This window comes from Seriola aureovittata, chromosome 10, assembly GCF_021018895.1.
Source record: "Seriola aureovittata isolate HTS-2021-v1 ecotype China chromosome 10, ASM2101889v1, whole genome shotgun sequence".
Taxonomy (NCBI): domain Eukaryota; kingdom Metazoa; phylum Chordata; class Actinopteri; order Carangiformes; family Carangidae; genus Seriola; species Seriola aureovittata.
Window position 1 is genome coordinate 26192499 of NC_079373.1, and position 18320 is coordinate 26210818.

Here is an 18320-nt window from a genome sequence, read left to right on the forward strand (position 1 = left end):
TTCAGCAGAAGACGTGATTTTATGTGGTTGAGCTTTCGTTTAAACCTCTTTTAACAACCCTTATGGACCAGAAAGATGAAGAGGCAAGAAAATATTTTGCTGCCTTTTAGTTGGTCTCAACATAAAGTGCAGGATCTACATTACGGGGACTGATGATCAGGTTTTACAACTCATACATCTGTTGTACAGTTTGGCTAAAAACCTCAAACTCCTTCAGTGTTTGTGCAGCTACTGCCTGTGTAAAACAGTAAAGCCTCAGTGTGTCTCTTATCTCCTGAACCAAAATGTTTTTACAGTTTAAAAAAACTATTTGGATTCTAGTTCAGCAAAGACCCAGACTCCCTAACTGGCTTTGAGTTTGACCTTCGTGAGGCTCCGACAGCAGATGGTGATTCATCCTCCTGCTAGATTTATACACAGCAGATCTTCCATAAAAAGCCAGAAGTCCAGTACAAGACCACCAACAGGAAATCAAAGCACCTTGTCACAGCGCCGCAGGCATTAGACAAATGAAAAGTCCAATCTGCCTAAAACTGCCTCCCAAACTGCAGCTGGGAGCGTTAACACCGGGGAGAACCGGCAGTGGAAAACTAAACTCATCAGCCGAGCCGAGGCCTCTGGGTTGATGTTTTCCTCATCGATCAGCCGCTCTCATCTTTCCCTTTTAACTATAAATGGCAAAGAACAAAAGCTATGGATTATCTACGGGTCCGAGCCCATCAGCCCTAAAAGGAGGCTGAAACATGAAAGACGCGGAGCTGCCGAGAGGATGATTTCACATGAAACATGCACGCCAGGAATGAAGGCCGGACAACAAGACTGCAGGAAGAATACGACTGAGTGCCGCATGAATATCACCTCAAATAGTATTGATTGTCAAAATCTGTTTTTCTGTTTAACAAAAGTTGAAGTTTCCTCATGAGTGAGAGGTTTTCAGTACAAATGGACGAAGTTGATTTACAACAGAAACAAACAAATGGCGTATTTATCTGTATTTAAGAAGAACATGAGGATATTTAAGATGCAGAGTTGGTTCGGACAGAGTCAAAGAGACGAGGAGAATCTCTGACAAAACTTCAGTACAGTAGAAAAACCTGTTCAATACAACAACAGGATCTAATCTGAGACATCGTGCGGTCGACCACAGCTGCTGCTTGGTAGAATATGGAAAATATCTCTCTTGGTTATTTGTTCCCACCCTCTGTACGACGTTAAAAAACCGAGGGCCTGAAAACCTCAAGTTCTCACAAAAAAAAGATAAACTGTTGTCGAGGTTGCTAGGCAACAGGAGCCACGCTTCGCAGCGTAACGGCGGAAACAGCTGGTGACGCCCAGTGAAACTCCTCCCTGAGCCAGACCGTCACATTTCGGTTCGCCCTTCGCAGTCTGCGGCCCCTGGATTGGGACACAGCTAGCTTAGTGTGCATACAGCGCCGTACGGGCCTTCGTCGCCATGGTTACAATAATAAACCGTCACAGCTTCAGTTAGTTTTAGACACAACAGCTACTTTGTTAGGGTTAGGAAAAGTGGTGTGGGTTTAAAATAAGTACTTCCTTAACATATTGGAAGATCTTTGTTGTCATGGTTACAGTAATAACCATAAACTACTACTGCTTTCACATTCCTCTGTAAGGTATGTTTGTTTTTTTCTGTATTATAAAGCCTCATTTCTATTTCTGTTTATTTAATTTTGTTAATTAAAATTCAGAATCCCTGTTTTGGATTTCGTGTTGTTGTTTTTCAGTTTATTATAATTTATTCAAATCGGTTAATTAGTGTATTTGTGTCCGTACTGACGGGGCCTGGGTACGGTGGCCCCCTGAGGACAAAAGAGCAAAAGCAGAAACATTACTACCAGCCTGCCATGATGGGAAAATACACATAACATCATGTAATGTGAATGCTTCAGGTGAACCTGACAGATCGGACTTGGCCTCCTGTTGTCAGTACATGTGTGTGTGTGTGTGTGTGTGTGTGTGTGTGTGTTTGTGTTAACTTTAAAGTGCAGTGTAACGTCTCTGGTCAACATCATCCAACACCACACTGTGATAAGACCGAACAGCTCTCAGACAGCATCATACGTGTGTGTGTGTGTGTGTGTGTGTGTGTGTGTGTGTGTGTGTGTGTGTGTGTGTGTGCGTGCACTCATGTGTGACCTGTATCTGTGGTCAGAAACAAATGATCTGTCCCAGGGGGAGAGCTGATGAATAATGGATCTGACCGTCTACAGTTTCCATCACTGGGCTGCAGCCAAACTCTGAGCCGGCCTCCATGTTAGTTTACAGTCTGCTCCGTCTCTTTCTCTTCGGCTCCAGCTGAACAATAAGCAGGTTTTTTTTGTTGTTTTTTTTTTCTGTTTTTGTTTTGTTTCCTGCTCCAACCAATCAGCAGCAAGCATGGCATCTGTCCCATCATCCTCAGTCAACACAGAGCAGTTAAACTCATGTTGATTTAAGAGCCGTTGTTTCTGTAAGTCGACATATGGAGACAGATGATCTGTAGATAAACACATTCACTGTCCAGCCCACAAAAACAGACACTAAACTACTGAACAAATTTTAAACTATTTCACAAATAACTTCATCGCAACTTGAATTAATATCAGTATTTGACAGATTTCGTAAATTACTAAAGAAACTAAATATTACTAAATATATAATGGAGCAACTATCTACTATAAGTTTAGAGTCTCTACAAGCTGATAATAGTCATTTTCCAATTCGTCCATATCTGTATTTCTACTGAGTAACAAACGAGATCATAGTCAGTCAGTGTTTCCCGCTTATTGATTGATTTATTTTTTACAAACATCTTCACAAACAATCCAACAGACTTCTTCTCCGACCTCCTGGATGCTGCAGCAGCTCAACACAGCCCATAATACACTCCTAACACTCTCACAACAGCTTCCTCCAGGTACTTTTCACAATAAGAGTCCAGCTTTGAGAATATATATGTGTGCATGTAAGTATAAGTATATTACCTTGTACATTATTTATTTATTTATGTTTTGTTTGCTATTTTTACATGTGCATATTACTCGACTTATTTTGCTTCTATATCTATACGTCTATAATCACTTCATATATAACTATAATATTTTAAGCTATGTTTATTCAGTTGTCTGAGTGTTTTTTGGTCTGATGATGGGGAGAGAAAAGGTCAGTAGGATTCATCCTCTGGGGAACATGAACGTCTGTTTCACAACAATCTATCAAGCCAGATGTTAAAGTCTGGACCATCAGCACAGGGAGAAAATCCCCCCAAAGAAATAACTCACTTGCTGAAAGACGTTCGTCAGGCCAGATGACAGAACCGTTTGCATTTCTTTTGAGAACACTGAAGAAATGAAAACAGCTTTGGAGACTCTTCAGACGAACCTTCAGGTTCCTGATTTCACTACAGATGTTGTCTCAGCTTCCACTGCCTTTGTTGTATTTAACAGCAGCTCTCAGCGCTGACGCAGGCCGTCACATCAACACCTATTCAACTTGTAAATGTGTGCTGGTTACCTGCCCACTGTTCACTGTGTGCCAGCCTCTGCTGCTGCTGCTGCTGCTGCTGCTGCTGCATCAATCCGAACCTTCACACCGCCTCTCTCTCTGTTCGGCTGCCCGGCCGTCACCTCGGCAGCCAGCGGCTCCAAACACTCAAGAGAGCGACAGGGATTTTTAAACAAAGAGCTCCCACTCTTAGTGACTTGTTTACAGGAAGAGGAAGATTTAAAAAGGGAAACCGAGTAAGGGACAGCTCCGACACAACAATCTGAGAGAGGTTGTATTTATTTAAACGCTCTGCTCTCGGCTGTGCCGGCCTCGGCTTGCTCGAACTGCTGCAGAGCAGAACATAAATAATGATTTATTGTGTCTTGGCACAGCAGCAATTTATATTAAAGGAAAACATTGGGGAGCTCTATACGTATGTAACATGTGGTTTATGTTGGCATCAATCAGAGAGAATAAAGCAGCGGTGTGTACGTTAGAGACTGGTGAGGTTTAGCTCTTATGAATCAGACACTCCCTAAAATGACAGTCAGGGGGATCAACAAGCAGAGAACAAGTGATGAAAGAAAGATTCATTTAGTCTGAAATGTTTACCACGACCAGACTGAAAAATAACAAATATGAAAACAAAAATACCCGTTCTTTTGTGTTTTTATATCCATGTCTACAGTCTTTGTATCATATGCTACAGGCTGTTTATTCTACAGGTTCTACAGTCAGTCAGTCAGTCAGTCAGTCAGTAGATTGTTTCAGATACAACAATGAGTTCACATAAAAAAAGTACTTTTAAATACTTAAGTATTTTTTTTAAATCAAGTACTCAAGTAAGAATCTGACTGAGTAATAACTGATGGATGGATACATGACCCATATATATATATATATATATATATATATACACACACACAGGCATTCATTGTCCCCAGAGGATAAACCCTAAAGACTTTGATGTTTCCTTGAGGTTGACATTTGTAGTTTTGAGTGAAATGTCAATGAGTTGAAGTACTGCAGTACTTTATTTGAAAAATACAAACCCTATAAAAATGGCCATAAAAACACAATTGAATCAACAAAAGGAGCCGTTGTTGTTTTCATATTTCTCTCTATATCTTTTTTGGTCGTCGTCAACACAGCAAACATTTAAAACTAAATGAATCTCTCTTTATTTCTGAACCTTCAAACATCGTTAAATTTATGGTCTATCACATCTTCAAAATAAAATAAAATTCATTCCACAGACTAAAAGCTGCTTCAAAGTAAGAGTACTTCATAGAAATGTAGTGGAGTCAAACGTACAATATTTGTCTTTTAAGTGTAGTGGAGTAAAAATAAAGTAAAGTACAGATACTCAAGTAAATGTACTTTGTTCCGTCCACCCCTGGAAACTGTTGGATGGACTGCCATGAAATTCAGTACATACATTCATGGTCCTCAGAGGAAGAACCCGACCGACGTTGGTGATCCCCTGACTTTAGCGCGGCTGTAGACTTTCAGTCTCGTCCAGAATCTGAAGACAGAGAAGGTGCGCTGCAGTTTTTTCTCCGGGAGCAGCGAGTTTTCCCTCCTCACCCAGATTCCCTCATCTATAAAGCATCTGTTCCAAGCAGAAGCCGCCTCGGTTCCAGCAGACGTGTTTCTAATCTAATCGTACACACGGTGACGAAACAGTTTGTCAGAGGCCCGGAGAAAAGCTCCTCTCACAGAAAAACAACTTAATCAAACACTGGAGCTGAATGGACGAAGAAGAGTGCCAACGCTGTATCCCACAGGAAACACAATGAGAGAGGAAGTGTGTGTGTGTGTGTGTGTGTGTGTGTGTGTGTGTGTGTGTGTGGATGTAAAGCCCTCTTATTTACATTATAAACTTTTTACAGTTGCATTCAGCTCAAGGTAAAGATGAGGATGTTGTTGTTCATGACGTCTGTGACGAGACGTAGTCTAAAGATGACTAACTGAATGTATTTGAGGATTATAATGCTGCATTCAAGTCATGTAGTATTTACAAGCTGCCAACTGGGGAAAACAGGCAGTAAACACAGAACAAATCCACAGATACTGGCCAGTCCAAGCTCCCATTTTAAACTCAGGCCTATTTTTACTGCAATATAAATAACTTGTGCACAATGTTTATGGTTATTGAAGATTTAACTTTATAGATTAAAAGCAAAAAAGAAAAAAGAAAAACAAATAGAAAAATAGACGGGAAACCCTTCTGAGTGATTTCCTCCCTTGAAAGTCTATTAAATCATAAAAATGTGAAAACTTAAAGGTCTCCTCCAGTGTAAAGGTCTGTGTCCATGTGTAGTGTGATTATAGATCAGCTCTAGCTTCTATATTAATACTGTGAAAGGATCAAAGCCTCAGTCCACAGAGAAATGCACACAGCCTGTATTCAGAAACTGAGCCTTAAAACCAGCCGTCAGGACTTCTGGAACTTTGTGATGTCACAACGAAGCAGTAACGGCCCTCAGCCACGCCCCACACATTAAATAATGAATGGTGTGCTTTATAATTTCTTATATAATGCAGATTTCTTGCTGTAGTCACTAAACTGTCCAAAAATACAAAAATATATTTTAGAATCAGACATGACAAAGAAAAAGCACCAAATTATCACATTTGAGAAACTTTAATAAGAATAAGATCATGAACCATCTGTCAGTCGCATGTATTAAAAGGTGTTGCAGCCCACAGATCTTCATGAGCTTCTTCTTCAAAAACACGTTCCAAGGAAAATATAATGACATTCAAAAATTACAAAATGCTGTGAAACTGGTTTCCATCCAAATGCAGCGGAAATTTTACTCAGAATTCAAGAGAAAATGTAAACGCATGTGAATATTAGGAGTTGGCTGATGAAAACTATGTGGAAAACATGATGGAAGTCTGACATTTCTGTTTGTTTCAGTCTCCTCATCATCACGTCGCACACAGATCTGATGTTTACGTCTCGTCACCGGAAGATTTAAACGATTTAAAGCGGGAGCGAGTGAGCGACGCCTTTAAATCCAACCACTCAAACTAAGACGACATCAGACATCTGTGACTGATCCACTTCACTACAGACACACTGAGACCTCAGTCTGGGTTCACGCCTCCGGTTACTGTTAGAATAACGGGACGCTGGTTCTTCAGGCTGAGTGTGGTCTGTTCACGGTTCCCGGCTGAGCGCCACCGCTCTCGCCTTCCCAGCAGGCCTTGCTCTCCGTGCGTGTCGTCTTCGCTGTGAACACGTGGACTTTCACACATCGGCAGCGGAGCAGGAAGTCCTCGACAGATTTGTGATCTGTGCCTCCACCGTCCGTGTTCACTGTGGCTTTATAAACTGAACGCAGGATAAACACAAGACAAGAACCACCTCCTCGTGGTCGTATCCCTCCGCCACTCGGACTAGTTCCAGGTCACATCCCTGCTTATTAAGAGTCAGAGAAAATATGAACCATTTGTGTGAGATTTTGTCGTAATTGCTGTGTGAAGTCTTGAGCAATGGCTAAAAGTGTTTTGTGAGGTCACACTGACCTTGACCTTTGACCTTTAGTCACCAAAGTGTAATCAGTTCATCCTTGAGTCCAAGTGAACGTTGGGCCAAACAACCATCTGGTCCATTTAAAGTGTCTCCTAAAGTCTGCGGAGTGAGACCTCTGTCCTCGCTGCAGCTCTGACGACAAACACTAACGGCCTCGTCACCTGCCGCCGCCGCCGCCTCAGTGTGACCAGGCGAACATCATCAGCACAATCGCCGGCTCATTAACAGGCAGACATTTTTGTGACGCCGCCTTGGGGATGCATGACTATTTTGAGGGATGACCTAATTGAAATTAGCAGCGGGGGGGCGGGGGTGTGTGGGGGGGGGGCGGCACACAGAGGAAATTATGGATTTTTACACTTTGTCCTTCGTTAACCTTGACACACTTGTGCTGGATTCTCCCTGTGATGTAAACTGACGATGGCTGACGTTTCCTCATCGTCGTTATCTGACTATAAAACAAGTTTTTATCTATTTTTATCCAAATTTTCTCTCTTTATAAGATTATTAATATCTCATCGGTGGAGGCATTGAACATAAAATAAAAATTACAAATCTCTAATCCTTATTTTGGCTAAAATAAAAACTACAGTTAAATCTTTACTTCATTAAGAGAGACACGAAATCTTCTGATATTTCTTATATGACTAAAACAATTATTAGTTTTTCTTGTTTACATTTGATTTTAGTTTAAATTTATTCGTAATTTATGACAACGGCAGCTTATAAAAATATATATATTTTGATATATTTGATATTATTGAGGCGAACTGCTTTCATACTTTATATCTCGTCTAAATCAGCTCCCCTCGACCCAGATGCTGCAGTTTGGTGAGAGCTGGTTAGTGCCGACCTCCTGCTGTTCACCAGCACCACCAGCACCACCAGCTGCCTCCCACCATCCCCAGTACCACCCCGGGCGACTGTACCAGTCAACCAGACGCTAACATGAAGAGAAGCCTCCGTCTGCCGCGTGAACAGAGGGAATTACCGAGGCTGCACAGCTTTAAATTTAAACACTAAAGCTAACGACCAATAACATGTAATAATGTTCGGTGGCTGTTTGATTGATCAGTCAATCCACAGTCTTTTTTTTTTTTTTTTTAAAGCAAACATATCAAACCTCTGCTGGTTCCAGCTGCTCAAACGTGACGATTTGATGTTTTTCTTTGTTACATGTGAATTTTCGACATTTTAAAGACACAAATTTGAGCTGAAAGAAAGATTAACGGCCATTTTTCACTATTTTCTGACGTTTTCTGAACAAACTTTTAATCGATTAATGAAGAAAATAATCAGCGGAGAAACATATAGTGAGAATAATCGTTATCTGAGAAAAAGAAAAAGAATAATCGAGTCATTATTTAAGTTTTTGTGTGATTATTTTCTGCTTTTTCTCAGTTTTACATCACTGATGTCCCAACAGTTAATGAGCCTTTCACTCATTAACTGTCCATTAACTCACTTTCCAACCTGCTACATTTCACTGACATTTCCTGATCACGTTCCTGCTCCCCAGAGAACGAACCCTCTAGATTTCAGTGACCTTCTTTTCCCTTGCGAACAGCAAAAACGCCCTGAAACAAACTTTCATTTCTGCCTCTTCACAACGTGCAAGAACGTGATAATTAATCCAACACGTTCGTATTTTGGGGGCACAATTAACGGCTCATCCTAACAACAGTAACTGCAGATTGTTCCTTTAATTGCCCAATTATCTGAACAGCAGAATGGCTTTTTACAATAGGAAACATCTGGGGGGTCTAACTGCACATCTGGCACTTATCAGCTGTGGTTTCATCCCAAATCAATTTCAGCTGCATCCAGTGACTGTGTGAAAAAAAAAAAAAAAAAAAAAAATCACATATCTGCTTCCAATTACATGTAAGAGCTGTAATTGTGTGGTACCTCACAGGCTGAGCAGGATTAACCTTTCACAGCTCTCACACACACCTCTCCCTGCAGACGAGCTCAGCTCAGGTGAGTCAACACGACCCGAGGCCTCAGTCTGTGGAGGACGCAGGTACACAACCAGTCCCACCAGGGGGAGGACAGATGTACCTCGGACCCGAGGAGGAGCGACTGCCTCTGGGGTAAAACATGTGGCGACGGCCGTCCTCTGCACAGTCTGCAGGAATCCATCTTTTCTTTTTTAACATGGTGAAATCAAGCCGTTAGAAACTGCTCCAGAATCATAAGTCGTCACCGTCACCTTTCAGCCACGCTGACTTCATCACCAATTGGTCACATGACTTTACAAAGAGAAAGACAGGTAAATTCAAATTTATTTTATGAACATTTTCAGCGTCTTTAAGGCTCCTGGTTTTGGTTGTTACGGCACATTTACCGTCTGGGTCAGACTCAGTGTTTCCAGCTCTGATAAACCCACTGACCACGACCCGCCCAGCAGCAGACAGCCGCCGCACACAGTCACAGGCGGAGGAAAGTGGAGCATTTAGAGCAGCTAAAGAGCCGGATGTTTTTAAAGATGGAGGAGGTGGAGGAGACCGAACACAGAGCTAAAGAAAAAAAAAAAAAAGAGGGACTATCGGACACAGTCATGACTCTGATGGGACGATCGTGTCGCTCTGTAGCTGCGTCCCGATTCATCCTGTGGAGGAACACAGTCTGCGAAGGTGCCGTCGCACACCACGAAGGCCAAACTGAAAATGGGACGGTCACTGGCGCGGCTCCTGTCGCCTAGCAACCTCGACAACACGACGACTTTTATCCGCTAGAATTTGAGGTTGTAAGGCCTTTGGTTTTAACAGTTGTACCGTCAGCTGCTGAACTGAGCTGAAGCTCAAGACTCACATTTCAAAGTGTAAACCTCAGGCTCTCTGTCGGTGTTGTTTTGCTTTCAGTACCGACTTGCAATGAATCTTGGGATAGGTTTCGGCCAGTTGCCTTCGAAACGGGACAGTTTAGTCGCAATCAGTCTTCAAATTCAGCCTCCAACATGATTATCATATAAACTTTACCAGGTGATAATATCTTGAAGTCTGTGTTTTTATGCATCAAAAGTGGCCAGAAAGTCAGTGAATGCTACATGAAGTTCAGTGTTTTGCATTGTAGTAAAGCTATAGCTCCTTTTTTTCTTCTTCTCTTCCCTCTTTAGAGTCTCTGGAGTCGTGACACGGTGCTGTTCGGCTCGACCCCCTGCTACTGTCAGCTTGTAACGTCGGTGATCGAGGAATTTAAGCTCATTCTCCTGCTGCACTCAAAGGAGGCTGATCTGGATAAGAGGATCAGACTAATGCCTGAAATGTAAATGTAAATGTTCTGTAAATACTTGAAAAGCCTTGTTGAGGCCCATTGAATCCTTTTGTGTGCACCAACATCTGCCTAAAGCTCCTCCACATTCACCTGCTTAGATCCCCTCCACCAGCCGGTGAATGGGGAGGAAAAAAAGGAGCGAATCGGCCCTTTTGCCAGAGGAGGACTTTGACCGACGCGTCCTCCACGCAGGCCTTTTTATCGCTGGCCTTTTTACTGCGTCACTTTTTAGGATTTCACACTCGGACGAGGGCCATCGAAACATCCAGGATCGAAGGGAGACCACACACTCGCAGGCAGCTGAAAACAAGGAGGAAAGTGGAGGAGGACAAATCAAATGGCTCTCCACCAGCTACTCTACGGGGGCTGCACTTGTTCCGCGCCGCAATGGGCCCCGGTGTGAGTGGCCCCCCTTTCAGAGGCGCAGTGGGCCACCCGGATCTGCCCCGTCATCCATTACAGCGTCCACGGCGGCGGAGGGCACCGAGGAGGAGGAGGAGGAGGAGGAGGAAGAGGAGGGGTGGGTGACGACGGTGGGCAGAGCGCCAGGCGGACACCAGCAGAGACAAGATGGTTGTCTATCCAAAAAAAAAAAAGAAACCCACCCTCGACACCCCTCATCCCTCACCCCCCCAGAAACGAGAGGGGAGACAAATGAGGAGGAGGAGGATTAAAAAACGTTAAGGTGGGGGACGAGGGGGTGAGGACAGTAGAAGGATGAAGGCATGAGGCTCTAAAAAGGGGGAGAAATGTAGGACAACAGGGTGACGGAAGATGTGCAGCAGCAGCAGCACAGAAGTCGTGAAAGGACGAGAGAAAATGAGAGATTAAGAGCTGAGGAGGGAAAAAAGGGAAAAAGGAGCCGGACAGAAAAAATGTGAAAGACGACCGAGGAGTAAGAAACAAGAGAGAGACCCGACACTGAGGAAACACACTGCAAAAACATCTCAGTCTTAACATGTTGGTCTAAAATTCCTTTTTTGCTTAAATGCTTCTTCTAAATTTGATTAAGTGGAAAATTTATGGATAAACAATCAACAATATATCACCTCCCTTTCTCCCATTTTTTAAAGCTCCTCCAGTGTAAAGGTGTGTGTCCATGTGTAGTGTGATTATAGATCAGCTCTAGCTTCTATATTAATACTGTGAAAGTATCAAAGCCTCAGTCCACAGAGAAATGCACACAGCCTGTATTCAGAAACTGAGCCTTAAAACCAGCCGTCAGGACTTCTGGAACTTTGTGATGTCACAACAAAGCAGTCACCAAGCCCCGCCCACCTGGACCCACCATCCAAACCTTGCAGGATTTGGTTTCTCTGAGTGTTTTTACCTGAAATCTTCTATATTTTTATTGGATCACTCAGAAAATAGTCAGCCAATCAGAAGAGAGGCTCAGAGCCTCCTCTCTTCTGATTGGCGCAGCGACCTGTTGTTACTAGAGCTGCAGAGAGAAGCCTGAGAGAGGAGATGTAAAACTACACTGAGATGAACCACAAATATATCTTCTTATGGATCAACACACACTGAGACTCGCCAAAAACTCAACTCAAAAATATCAATAGTAAATATCAATTAGCTGCTATAAGTATTCACTCAGAGCCGAGTTCAAAGAGGTAAGACAAGTGTCTCTCCGTCTCAAGACAAGATGAACACAGCATATAAGACTAGGAGGCAACTTAATTATTCAAAGTTTTTTGTTTATTTAAAAAAATAAATAAAAAATTGGCAGAGTTTCCTGGAAGAAAAACACTTAATGTAAACCTGATGTGAACTTACTTGATCATATCTCACACAGAACGTTGGAAACTGTCAAGTCAGATTTATAATCTTGTTGACTTCCTCTTTAATCAGATAATTCCCGATTTAAATCATAGTTTTGTTTCAGACTGTTTTGAAGTTCTCATACGGCTGCTTTGTTAGAAAATATTAAAACTGACAACTTTGGCTTTGTTATAAAAACAAAAAAGAAAAATGCATGTTTATATTCTCAGATTATGTAAAAAAAAAGGAATAATTTATTGATACTGAAACTCAGATCCTGCCGAACACCCCAGTGTCTGAAAGAATCCAGGTATTTATCAGGTAAAATTGGTTGTTTGGACAAGTGTTTTATTTTTTTACAGTGTGTGAGCGGACCGGAGGCCTGAGAACAGAGATGGGAGACACACAGGGAGATCGGGGAGGTGGTGGGGGGGGGGGGGGGGGGGGGGGGGGGGGGGGTGGGGGGGGGGGGGGGGTGTAACGAGGCTGGGGATGTTAAGGAAGACTAATGAAGGCAGGAGTGCTGCTTAACCTGCGCTCCATCGCTCTGTGAGGCCTCCAACCTCGATGTGTCGGAGGAAGAATGTGTGTGTGTGTGTGTGTGTGTGTGTGTGTGTGTGTGTGTGTGTGTGTGTGTGTGTGTGACACCCTCCCCCCTCCCCCCGTCCTCCTAACACACTGCGCTCCCACACTTCTGCTCCAGCTTCACAGTGTGACAGCGTCCTCTCCTCCTCACCGCCACCGCCACTGGGACAAATCGCAGTGCCATCATGCGTCACGCTTAAATGCTCTCCCCCTGAAACCACCCCCCACTCACCCTCTTCTTTTCTCTGTTGCTCTGCACCCCACCCCACCCTTCCACCTCCCACCACCCCCCACCCTCCCCACTCTCCTCAATCTACCCCCCCCTTAACACCTCCCGTCTTTCTGTAGTTGCCCCCTTTCCTACTGTTACAAAACAAATCTCCCCTCTGACAGCATAATTCACCGGGCCGGGCCCGAGGAGGCGGCGCAGGATGGACGGGCCTCCTCAGCTGACCTCCGCCGAGGACCCGGCTGGTTGTTTCCCCACGTAACCCTGGCCTGCATTCAGCCGAGGGCCAGCGGAGAGAAAAAGAGGGGCGACTCTGGAGGATTCAAACCAGTGGCCCCTGTGTATGCCTGAGTGAATGCTGTTGAGCCTAATACCCACTAATCTGGTCATCAAATACCCCCGCTGCCATGACTGGAAATCTGCTTCTTCTTTATTTATTTTTTTTCCTTCTCCAGACGAGCAGTGGGGCAGCGAGGGACGTCTGCCCAGCTGAAGCTGATTTGGACGGAGATGGAGGGATAACGCACAGGAAAGAAAAGAGACAAGGGATGGTGGGAAACAGGAGGAAATAAAGACATGAATGTAGAGGAGAGGAAAGACCGAAGAAAGAGGAGGTCGTGCGAGGTCACGGTCTTGTTTGTGTCTTTCCCCAAACAACAAGCTGAATCCAAATGAGGCTGTGAACTGTATTTAATCCTCAATATAAAGTTGAACTGGATCAAATTCGAGCTAAACGTGTTCCAACTATCAAAAACTGTCGAGATCTGAAATCTGAATCACCATCTTTCTGACTTATTCTTTCTTTCTGCTCGTGTTTACACATTTAACAACAAAAAAAACTTTGATATTTATAAAATAAGATGATGAAAAAACACTGCTTTGGCACAGAAATTGAAATTCAGTCATTGTATCATCACCAGGACTGAAAAAAAAAGATTGCACTCCCAGCTCTCGTTTATTTAACTCCAGCGATGCGTTCACTTGTCTTGCTCTACGGAAGCAAATAATTGCCATAATAATTTAAATGATAATCAGAAAAATGTTTTTCAGGGCAATAAATTCAGTTGTATTTAGTATTCAACACTCAGTATTCAGCAGTGATTAAATGCCAAAATTTGGGATTCAGTTGCTAATTATTATAGCACTGATTTGCCTCCATGATGCTCCAGGTATAAGGAAATGTTCTGTTCTTTATTGATCTATAAAATGACTAATATCACTTTTAAAGAGTAATTTAGCAGCAGGCTGTAAAACAGAGTTTCACTGTCTTCCATGGTTAAAGGTTTCAAGCGTTTGGCACCTGAAACCAAACCCAACAGTGATGTCACAGCGTACTGGAGTACACTTCTACATCACTGCAAGTGACACAGCCTTTAGTTTGATACTGAAATGACACTGCATCTGTTTAAGGCAAGAAAAACATGAGAGCTGTGATGTAGGAGTTGAGGTTCACTCATACCTTTATGTAGATAAACCAATTAAATAAATACCCCTATCATCATCGTCAATAATAACCTAAAAAAATAGAGTAAATAAAAAAATTACACGTGAAATATAACTATGGTAGTTAACTTACACTTGTAGATTTCCCATGAGCCACAATTTGTCCTTATTTTTAAAAGGTACATCCAGTGTAAAGGTCTGTGTCCATGTGTAGTATGATTATAGATTATAGATCAGCTCTAGCTTCTATATTAATACTGTGAAAGTATCAAAGCCTCAGTCCACAGAGAAATGCACACAGCCTGTATTCAGAAACTGAGCCTTAAAACCAGCCGTCAGGACTTCTGGAACTTTGTGATGTCACAACAAAGCAGTCACCAAGCCCCGCCCACCTGGACCCACCATCCAAACCTTGCAGGATTTGGTTTCTCTGAGTGTTTTAACTTGAAATCTGCTGTATTTTTATTGGATCACTCAGAAAACAATCAGCCAATCAGAAGAGAGGCTCAGAGCCTCCTCTCTTCTGATTGGCTCACTGACCTGTTGTTACTAGAGCTCCAGAGAGAAGCCTGAGAGAGGAGATGTTAAACTACACTGAGATGGTTTTTGGTTCTTAAAACCACAAATATATCTTCTTATGGATCAACACTTCAAAATAAAAGTGTAAAATATGGAAAGGTGGTGTTTGACATGGACAGGAACGTAGTGATGGTATGTATGGCCCCTAAACCAAGCACGTGGGGACAATGGCGGGTAGGACAAATGCGACAAATGGACAATGAGAAACACCACCACTTTTTTCTTTCGCATTCATGTGCATATTGTATCTTTCGTACACGTAGCCTGAATTCCTGAGGACGTGTGCAGCCAACACTCAAACGGACGTAGGATACACGAGGCAGCACTTGTAGTGAACAAATGTATCTCCGACTTGAGGAGGAATTTCTTTACGACCAGTAAGAACAGGAGGAAGAGCGAGACTGTGAGTCTTTCGGTTAATGACAGACAATAAACACTAGTAGTAAAATTTCGGGCATCTGAGTGTCTGTGGAGGTGGACCATCACCTCCACAGCGGCCCCCTGCATGTGTTTGACTGACAGACTGCCTGACTGTGACGGCCATCTGTCTGCAGACTCCCTGTTAGACAACAAGAGGCCCGGAGACTCCGTGAGCCCAGACGGAGCGCAGGGCACGGCTGGCACTGCCCATTCACAAATATCTTTTGGGAGGACAGATGGTGCTGAGTTTTCTCCTCATGTGTCTTTTCTTCCACCATCAACCATTCCTGCGCTGCCTCCTCAGCGAGCTGGCATCCCCCTTTGTGTCGCGACATTTCATCAAAGCTTCATTTAAAAAAAAAAAAAAAAAAACACAGCTCAAATGAAAAAGGGAGGAGGCGTGAAGGAGCCCGGAGGCTTTCTGCAGGTACCGAACCGTCCAGCACAGATCCAGGCTCGCTGGCCCGGCCACAAAAGGTTTCACATCTCTTCAGCTAAAGCTGGCTCCGACCAGCGTCTCCCCCCTAATCTTTGTTTCACCCCCCCAAAAGAAAATTCAGCCAAGCAGATCAGTGTCCTCTCTGGCACGCTGCGACTGTACCGTACGGCAGGGAGGGCAAACCAGAGGATAAGAGCTGGAAAACCCTTCCACTGCTCAGACTTATGGTGACAAATCACTGACTTCTTAAAGCTCCTAAACCCTGCCCATTATTACAAACACTCATTGTGTGGCCAAAATACAACCCCACTGAAATGTATCTTAATTTTTAGCTAGAGATCATCCAAAGATGCCAAATATGTCGATTGAATTTACCTTACAATAATATTGAGTGAACTTTTGAAAAAGCGTCTTCCTAGGTTTGGATATTTCCCTCAGTGCAGCATCACATCATAGCTTTGGGGTCAAACAGTGTAGAGGAAAGATAAAGTTCTACTTTACAGATTAGGAAGAAACAAGGAGAAGGAAAAACTAAGCTTGTGACCAAATCAAATCATCACTGACAGAACAGGTCGTTTTCTGCTTTTTCTGTCTTCAAGAATGAACTTTGACCCTCAACTTTTGAGCCAACATTGACCAGAAGTCTGTAAAGTGCTGGACAAACTCCATCTGCTAAAGGAGAACATGTGATATGACTGACAGCTCCAGAATAGCTACTAAATGGACCTTTTAGTGAGTTGTTTTCTCAGAGTGATTCAGGTAACTCTAGACATGTGGTAAATAAAAAAAATCACTTAATCAATCACTTAAAGCAAAAGTAATTAGCTACATCAAGACCACCTCCATCAAAGATGCCTTTATAGGAGCTATTTGTAGGTTTGCTATTGCTACATAGCTAACGTTAGCATTAGCAGCTGTTGCAAATTCAGAATCAAACTTAATTCCTTTACTCATCAACAGCTGTCTCCAGTGGTGGAAACTAACCATCTTGTCTTGTTTTTATTTGTATCACTTCTTCTGTTCTACAGAGGTTAGCATGCTAACCAGCTAGCCCCGCCCCGGCGGGACTGTCTCATCATCTGACGAAGTAGCGTAGCTCAGAGGATGTATTATAGCCTGTTATATTGTAAACGTGATGTTGGCTGAAGGTCTTAGCAAGATTGGCAAGTAAATAGCTGTTGATGCTAACGTTAGCTATGTAGCAATAGCAAAATGTAGAGCTATCTTAAACAACTCCAAAGCAGTCACCACCCAACTGTCACATGTTGTGTATTCAAAATGTGTAAGAACATAAAACATTAACGTTTGGAGGGATCTACTGACCATCAACAGCTACATTAACGTTAGCCACGCTGTTACCATGAAGGTTACCGACTGATTTCTGATGTTAGCAAGCTAGCTAAGAGTGCTACATGTAAATAACAAACTAAATGACAACTATGGAGGTATTTTCTACTCTTTAGGGGGAAGCTAACAACCACCTCCACACACCCAGCAAGACCACAGTGATATCAACCATCCATCAAACTCCAGGCTGCAAAACGCCATCGTTACTGGGATTAGCTGTAGCTTAATTACTGAGTTTCAAATTGTAGTTACTTAGACTGCTGAAGAAGTAATCACATTAAATATTGTGCTTTGTTTTTTATTGACCTTTTATTTGACTGCACTTTGTTGCTTTTCCTGCCATTGTAGTGCAAGTTCAGCCATAGAGCTGGTTACTGAAACTAAAGACAAATATTGTTTGGTTCTGACTGAAGTACTGAATGTTGAGATCAATACTTTGCTCAGATTCTGACTTTTATTCAGTTATTCTCTGATTTTAGTTTCATTGTATTTTGTCCTTGTACGACTGTATCCAACCAGAATGTAATATCTGAAAGCTCTGGTTTCTTTTGTTCTTTTAAAATAAGGTTTAAGTGTATATTTTAAGTTTATATTTCTTACAGTATCATTTCAGTACCAAAGCTCAGGTATCATATCAGCACATGTATCAAAAATATTCCTAACATGTGACTGAAGAAACACTAAAGGGCTGCAATTAACAATTATTTGATTCACTTTATCAATTAATCATCTAATTATTGTCTTAATTGTTTGGCCTAGAAAAATCACTATTTCAGAAGGATTTCCTTGTTTCACCAACAAGAGGTTGGAACAATTACATTTCCTGCATTTGATTGACTAGTCGACAAATAGTTTCACATTAACAGTAAAACGTGATCAGTTCTGACAAACATCATCAATGTAAAAACAGTAAATAAGCCAAAGACAAGAAGGCTGCTGCTGCTGCTGTACATCAGAAAAATAAGGTTTACAAGCTCCTGATGAAAACACAGAAGCACATGAGTGTTTCCTTAATAACTGGAAGGTAAACCACAACCTGAAAACTCCCAGCTGGGCCTCAGTTATTTTCTTTAAACCTGCACCCCTTCATTTTTGTGAGCAGGCAGGTTTGAACAGTCCAGACACAGACACAGACTCAAAGCTGAAACAGGCTGATTTTTCCTCCCATTGGAAATAAAATCAACAACACTGAAACTGACAGATCCAACTAA

General features: G+C 42.6%; 1 protein-coding gene across 5 annotated transcripts in view; it reads right to left on the reverse strand.

The window, feature by feature from the left end:
* The window catches only part of ptprz1a (protein tyrosine phosphatase receptor type Z1a), an 85753-nt gene that overhangs the window by 66454 nt on the left and 979 nt on the right, over positions 1-18320 (reverse strand). The gene's annotated exons all lie outside the window — the stretch shown is intronic.